We start from the raw sequence: 7071 nt of genomic DNA on the forward strand, positions 1-7071 counted from the left end.
ATATTCTTCTCATGGATAAAACGAGAGAAAAAGCCTAGGAAAAACTTGAATTATGGAGGTCTACATTGGATTCTAAAGGCCTTCGTTTAAGTAGAACTAAAACTGAATACATGGAATGTAATTTTAGTAGTAATAGCTCTAGTGACAGAAGTGTGACTTTGGGTGATCAAATTATTAAAAGGTGTGATCGATTTAGATATCTTGGGTCCGTTGTCCAAAGCGATGGTGATATAGATGGGGATGTTAATAGTAGAATTCAAGTTGGTTGGTTGAAGTGGAGGAATGCTTCGGGCATTTTGTGTGATAGAAAAGTACCGCTTAGACTGAAAGGAAAATTTTATAAGACGGTGGTGAGACCTGCAATGCTCTATGGCGCTGAACATTGGCCCTTAAAAGAGAAGCATAATAATAAGTTCAATGTTGCCGAGATGAGAATGGTTAGGTGGATGAGTGGCTTTACACTTAGAGACAAAATGAGAAATGAATATATTCGTGATAGGGACAAAATTAGAGAAAGTCATCTTAGATGGTTTGGTCACATTAAACGTCGACCATCTAATGATCCGATTAGGAGAGTAGATGTTTTAAATTCGACTTATGTTAAGAAAGACAGAAGTAGACCTAAGAAGACTTGGGCTTATTTTATAAAAATGATCTTAATTTACTTGAACTAAATGAAAATATGACACTAAATATGACACAATGAAGAAAAATGATTCATGTAGCCGACCCCACGTAGTGGGATTAAGGCTTTGTTGTTGTTGTTGCATTCTTAATACTACCTAGTTGCCATCATCATTCAAGGCAATTTTTAGTCCAACACTTCCTTTCTGAAAGTCTGAACCAGGACTGCTATACAAGCAAACTAGGCTAGCTGGAGATATGAAGTTAGGATTGTAAGAGCTCAAAGACAGAGGTACTCCTTCTAAGAACCGAGAGAATTAAGCTGGGGTTACTCTCAGGATCCTTGTGCACTCGCTTTAGCATGAGAAACCATTTGCTTATATACCGAAGGCATGAATAGTGCACTCATCAGGAAACGAGGACTAATTGGGGTCACTTTTCCCAACCAAAAGACCTCTCACTATAACTCTAGAGGCCTATCACTCAATCGACAAAAGCAGTCGCCACTCGATAGAAGACATTCACTATTGACCGCCCCAAACCAAAAAGTTCAATGCCAAGTTGAAATTCACCTATAAGGATCCACAACCTCATCTAACCTCTCCGAGCCACTTGCAGTGGGGGCCGTCCATATTTATTCATTGGTGTACTAATTTTGATGTTCACATTTGCCATTCAATCAAGTATTTTTATTTGTTCTTTTTCTACGAGGCCATAATGTAACGTTTCCTATAGCGCTTAAAACCTTATTAAGAAAGTTTATAGGGTCATTTATGGGGATTATCTTCTTTCTTTTTTTTTGGATGACAATAAATTCTTTAAAGCTTCCTTATCTTTGCTCCATTTCCCCCTTCTTCTTATTCATTCTCTTATTCCTCTATTTCATGCCCATTGACCTATTGTAGGCTTTGCAGGTAGAGTTATGGAATTCTCATGAACAAATCTAGTACAAACCGTAATATCTTATCTTAATTCCATCAATTATAAGGTTGGATTGTGGAGAGAATAGTGTTCTAATGCTTTCCTAGAAGTTGATAGTAATTCTCATGCTTGATACAATGGGAAGCTTGTAATTTTTATGTCATTCTTTATGCATTTATTCCATTGTAAATGTTTTTCTTTGGCACATTGCGTAGCATTTTGTTGCTGATACCCGTCAAATTTTCTTTCAAGGTTAAAAAGATCTTTACTTTTATGACTTCTGAGGCTTCTGATTGTTTTTTCTCTACATGGGTTTTATCTTCCAGATTCAATTTGTTGGTGTTTGGTTAGGGTGCCTTTATTTTGGTTTTTTTTTTTGAATAAGGGGAATAAGGGTTAATGTATATACTATACGGGCTTTTAAGTGATACTCAGAATATTGATTTCTGATTTTATCTGTGGTTTGTAAAAGCATTTTTTTTTGAAATTGTTGAGGTATTTTTGGCATAGGAAACAACTGAATCTATAATAGTACACTGGTTTTAGTTTGGTGATATTGAGCTACATTGTCATATTTTACTACCATATTCATTCATAAGCAGTCTATGTGTGAATTGGCAAATGAGAAAGTGTATCACAGAGCTACACACAAGTTGTCTCTGCTATAATCAAATTGCCTTGAATAATTATGGGAAGCTTATGGATCAAAATTAGGATTAGTAGCGGATGGCGATGATAAGCACATGTGTTTCTTTTCTAGGAAGCAATACACTTGAAGTTTTGAAGGGCACATACTAATTCTTCAATGAATTGGGATGAAATATTACGGCAACCAAACATGATAAGAATAGAGATACTAAGCAAACCTTAAAAATTAATGGCGATACTAAGTATGTTAATTTTTGTTGGAAGGAAATAAGTGTAGTAGGTGCGATTGATATAAGTATTTAGAATTTGTTAAATAATCAATGCGGATATAACTTAACAAAATTATGAATGGGTGGTTAGAATGGAGAATTTCCTCAAAAATAATTATATAGGAAGAGAATATCATGGAGACTTAAAACTAATTTAATAAAAGTATAATTAGGTCACTTATGCTGTATGAATATGAATGGGGTAATAATGTAGTTATTAACAGACAAGTCTTGTGGCATAACTGAGAATATTAAGACATATTTGAAAAATTAGGAATAATAGACTGGGAACTAATTATATTAGAGGAATGTCATGGGTAGCGTTTGAAGAAAAAATAGTGAAAAATAACCTTAAGTGGTTTGAGCATGTGAATTGTGACAATCTTGCACCCTAGGCTTGGAAGAGTCCACATGGATCATGGCAAGATGGAGTTTGGTAACTTGAGAGTTTATCTTTTTAACAATAAAATGCCGTTAATAATAATTATTCACTAATATAATTGTTCAAACTATCTAAATTAAATGACATCTACCAATTTATCAACCAAAACATAAACGAGATGTGATATCATATGGATATTCAAGAGAAATATAAATTTTTTATTAAATTAAATTTGTAATTTTAAGACCAAAATGAACTCATAATGTTAGAAACAGAAATCCACAAACTCTTTAATCAATGCACAACTAATAATATGAAATTAGAAAATCAATAGACATTAGTTTGCGAGAACAAACTAAATAGGTAATGTCAACTAAACAAACTATATTAGGTAATGCCTCTATACATGGCGCTCTGTAAACTCTTCATTAAATAGAATTTAGATTAGAAATACACTGAATATCTTGCATAACAAGAGCTTGACAACCCTAAACAATTGATGATTTTTTTATGATAAAGAATCTATTAAAATATTTTCTTATAAATACTTTTAAGTTAGGCTTAAATTATCATGTAAAAATTTATTCGTTTGTTAGTCTTAGTCATTTAATAAAATAATAAATGGCATACAAAACTAAAATGAATTCCACATGTAATTAGGAATCCTTAACCCTAAATATCAATTTCATGATCCCTATAAAATAGTCATCTAGGATTTATCCAATCCTAGACCTAAATCCTACAAAATAGTCTAATTTATGCACATAACCAAACTAGAACTTTAAACATAATTAGTATGTTAATTAGATTAATTAAATATATGTACTGGATTAACTATGTTTAGGTTTCTTTCTCTATCTTTTTTCGAATTAAGCTTTCCGACCTTAAGGGATAGGATGAGGAGGAAAGTTTGGGTGGAGACAACCCTCGCTCTTACAAGCCTTATCATTGAAGAATAAAAGGCTGGTGATATTGGACTTAATCCAAACCACAATAGGAATGCAAGTTTTATTGCTGAAATTTAAATAGGTTACAATGAAGACTCTTCAAAAAGGAAATAAATGATAAAAAATATAGAAAGATGCCCTAGAGCTAGGATGAGGGTGGTGGCTGGCGGCTGGACAACAGGTAGGGGTCGGATTGGAGGTGGTTGTGAGGGCGAGCGAGTGGGAAAGTAGGTGCAAGGAGTTGCTGGCGGCTAGGTTGGAGGATGCTATGGTGGAATATGTTGGCAATTACATGAGGGAGGAGCAGACTTACAGTTGGAGCAGGAAAGGGGGCTTAGGAGGGAGGCAGTCCAGGTGATTGTAAGTGGGCGTAAGATTGTGAGGCTGGGTGGGGTGTTGGTAATAACGGGAGAGATTGGGGGATGTTATAGTGGCTATAGAGGAGGTTGGAATGAGATCAACGGCTAGGAAGCTGATGGATTAGGTGCTGGCTGCATTTAAGGAAAAGGTGAAGTGAATTGTGACTAGGATCATAGGAAGGATGTGGTTGGCTGCTGGAATCGGGGGAAAGGGACTGTGGAGAGGGGCAACGAGTAGGTTAGATGAAAAGGGAAAGATAGTTATCCCAACGGGAGTGAGTTATAGTTGGAGCACCTCCCAAACCCTTGGAGAAGATCACCATCTCAGACGAGTTACAATTCGATCACTTTTTCACCTTCGGATACAACCTTAAAAGGGAAAACAACTGTCGGCGACAAGCTGGACAGAATTCTGAAATCTGAAAGACCAAAACAAATCCTATGACAAAAAACACACATATAAATAGAAAATGGATAGGCGGGAAATGAAAATAGGAAGGAGGAATAATTTCCGCTCAAAGAGGGAGGAGGGGGCTTGTCCAGCCTCCTGCTGGACCGAAAGCCTTCTCTTACTGAACTGGTTGGGGTCGGTTCAGCCCTAAGCTCTCAGGTCAGTTTCCCGAGGTTGAAGGGAGTTTCAACTTCATTCGTCGAAGAAGGAGACTGATTTATCCATCGAGCTCCTAAGATAAATTTCATCTCATTAAAGAATTTTCTTTCCCATCAAGCTCCTAAGACAAATTTCAAAGTTGAGATTTATCCATCCCGTTTGGACAGCTGATGATGAGTACCATACTGAACTGAATCTCACATTGAAATAACTCCCTGAAATCATCTCGACGTGGCATAACAGAGCCTCATTGACGACTTGCTGGACCTCCCTCTGTAGTGGCAACTCAGGAATGAGTCTATAGATCTGAATGGTCTGGATTTCCTTATCTAGGGTTGCCATGTCTCTGGTGTCAGTTCCTCAAATTCAAGACTGTCCTGGACACTCACCGTGCAGTCAGTTAGAGTCTCTCCTATGGCTCAACTAGAACTATGTGCATTTTATTTCCTCCTCAATTGGAAGCTAGTCCTCCTCCTTTGCGTCATCACTGTCTTCAGTGTCACTTTATCATTACCCACTTCATCAAAAGTGCCATGCTCAGTGAAATAGATCACCTCTTGACAGTGCAACCTTATTCAATATACTCAAATCTGTGACACTTGCAACACTTCTTAGTTGTGAAAAATTTAGGGATGCAGATTGATTCCATTTGAATCAGCTTTTCCTTTGACGGGGTTGTCTCTGGTGCTCCTAGGTGTATTCTGGCTGTAAGATCTTGAAGTTGAACTCCGCTTGTAAGTTGTGGTGATTGCTCGGTGATGTAGTTTTCCCACTTTTGAAGCTACATTATGAACATTCCGTCTATAGTAATGTGGTAGAAACTGATGTTGTTTCTCTCGCTTCATCTTCAAATTCTCCTGTTCTCCATATGTGTCCTCCTCTCTCGGCCTCCTCTGATACTGGATTCGAAAGCGTCGTGACATTTTTTCTTCATCACTGAATTCCTTCATATGGAAGGGGTTGAACTTCTCGTCTTTTTCGCGCCTTTGACTTTCTCTATCACCATCGAGGGTAAGCCCCCTTAGTTTCATACTCAATGTCCACAAGCCTCCGTTGATGTCGACAGATTGTATCTCTTTTCGGGTAGGCTCGAGCATGTATCTCCTTGTGGCATGGCTAGGGTTTAGAGTTGGGAGGTGAAAGAGAGTGTAAAAATTGGTTTATGGTTGCTGATTTTGAAAATCAACATGAAAAAAATAAGGTTAGGTCAAAATTTGTGGCAGGCTGCACTACTCTCACCAGGAATCCCTCAGGAGAGACTTCTTATTCTCTGATAGGACCTGGATCCCATTAAAGAATTTCCTTTCCCATCAAACTCCTAAGACAAATTTCAAAGTTGGGATTTATCCATCTCGTCTGAACAGTTGATAATGGGCACCATACTGAACTGAATCTCACATTGAAATAACTCCCTAAAATCATCTCGACGTGGCATAACAGAGCCTCATTGACGACTTGCTGGAGCAGTGGCAACTCAGGAATGAGCCTATAGATCTGAATGGTCTGGATTTCCTTATATAGGGTTGCCATGCCTCTGGTGTCAGTTCCTCAAACTCAAGATTGTCCTGGACACTCACCGTGCAGTCAGTTAGAGTCTCTCTTATGGCTCAACTAGAACTGTGTATTTTATTTCCTCCTCAACTGGAAGCTAGTCCTCCTCCTTTGTGTCATCACTGTCTTCAGTGTCACTTTATCATTACCCACTTCATCAAGAGTGCCATGCTCAGTGAAATAGATCACCTCTTGATACTGCAGTCTTATTCAATATTCCCAAATTTGTGACACTTGTAACACTTCTTGGCTGTGAAAATTTTAGGGATGCGGATTGGTTCCATTTATTTTCCATTTCGAATCAACTTTTCCTTTGACGGGGTCGTCTCTGGTGCTCCCGGGTGTACTCTGGCTGTAAGATCCTGAAGTTGAAATCCGCTTGTAAGTTGTGGTGATTGCTCGGTGATGTGGTCTCTCCACTTTTGAAGCTACGTTCTGAACATTCTGTCTATAGTAATGTGGTAGAAACTGGCGTTGTCTCTCTTGCTTCATCTTCAAACTCTCCTGTTTTCCATATGTGGCCTCCTCTTTCGACCTCCTCTGATACTGGATTCCAAAGCTTCGTGACATTTTTTCTTCATCACTGAATTCCTTCATATGGAAGGGGTTGAACTTATCGTCTCTTTCGTGCCTTTGACTTTCCCTATCACCATCGAGGGTAAGCCTGTTGACCTCATTTTTAGTAAGGTCTAGTCTTCCTCTTAGGGTTTAGGATCTAGCCTTAGGGATCTCCCTTCGACTATCTTAGAACCTTAGAAAT

General features: G+C 38.0%; 1 protein-coding gene across 2 annotated transcripts in view; it reads left to right on the forward strand.

The window, feature by feature from the left end:
- Nucleotides 1–7071, forward strand: part of LOC110025921 (2-C-methyl-D-erythritol 4-phosphate cytidylyltransferase, chloroplastic) — a 57952-nt gene that overhangs the window by 1575 nt on the left and 49306 nt on the right. The window lies entirely within an intron of this gene.

Source organism: Phalaenopsis equestris, unplaced genomic scaffold (assembly GCF_001263595.1).
Source record: "Phalaenopsis equestris unplaced genomic scaffold, ASM126359v1 Scaffold000342, whole genome shotgun sequence".
NCBI lineage: Eukaryota > Viridiplantae > Streptophyta > Magnoliopsida > Asparagales > Orchidaceae > Phalaenopsis > Phalaenopsis equestris.